Source organism: Nerophis ophidion, linkage group LG08, assembly GCF_033978795.1.
Source record: "Nerophis ophidion isolate RoL-2023_Sa linkage group LG08, RoL_Noph_v1.0, whole genome shotgun sequence".
NCBI lineage: Eukaryota > Metazoa > Chordata > Actinopteri > Syngnathiformes > Syngnathidae > Nerophis > Nerophis ophidion.
Genome location: NC_084618.1, coordinates 20,165,267 through 20,165,828, shown reverse-complemented (window position 1 = coordinate 20,165,828; position 562 = coordinate 20,165,267). Strand labels below are relative to the sequence as shown.

The following is a 562-nucleotide window of genomic DNA, read 5'->3' as shown; positions in this document are numbered from 1 at the left end:
AAGCATTCATCAGCGCTTTGTGTGCAATATCTAATGCAAGAGGAACCACGACGATTCAAAAATACTGAACACAATAAAACACAATCTGCTGAGAAACGACGGTTTCTTTTGTCTTTTTCTTTTAGACACACCGGGGCCGATGCGTTTTTTTGGGGGGTCAATAAGTGTGAGGTCTTTATTTGCAGAAAAGTCTTTTATCATATCTACACAGGTTCAAACACTGATGGCATTTATTAAACAGACAAGAAGCAAGGAGTCACGCGGAGACAGATTTAAATTTTACTCATGAGGAGAGACGTATTGAGCTGTGCACTTAGTTAAAGTTCCAACATATGCTTTAAGGCAGTGGTTCTCAACCTTTTTTCTGTGATGTACCCCTGGGAACATTTATTTTAATTCAAGTACCCCCTAATCAGAGCAAAGCATTTTTGATTAAAAAAATAGATAAATAAGTAAAATACAGCACTATGTCGTCAGTTTCTGATTTATTAAATTGTATAACAGTGCATAATATTATTCATTTGTAGTGGTCTTTCTTGAACTATTTGGAAAAAAAACGATA

The 562-nt window shown here is 35.4% G+C and overlaps 1 protein-coding gene across 1 annotated transcript in view; it reads left to right on the top strand.

Moving 5' to 3' along the window:
- map1b (microtubule-associated protein 1B) overlaps positions 1–96 on the top strand; it is a 28,853-nt gene extending 28,757 nt beyond the window's left edge. Inside the window, exon 6 of the mRNA XM_061907976.1 lies at positions 1–96. This exon is cut by the window's left edge and continues 2,585 nt beyond it. The gene's annotated coding sequence lies outside the window, so the exon portion shown is untranslated.
- The last annotated feature ends 466 nt before the right edge of the window (positions 97–562 follow it).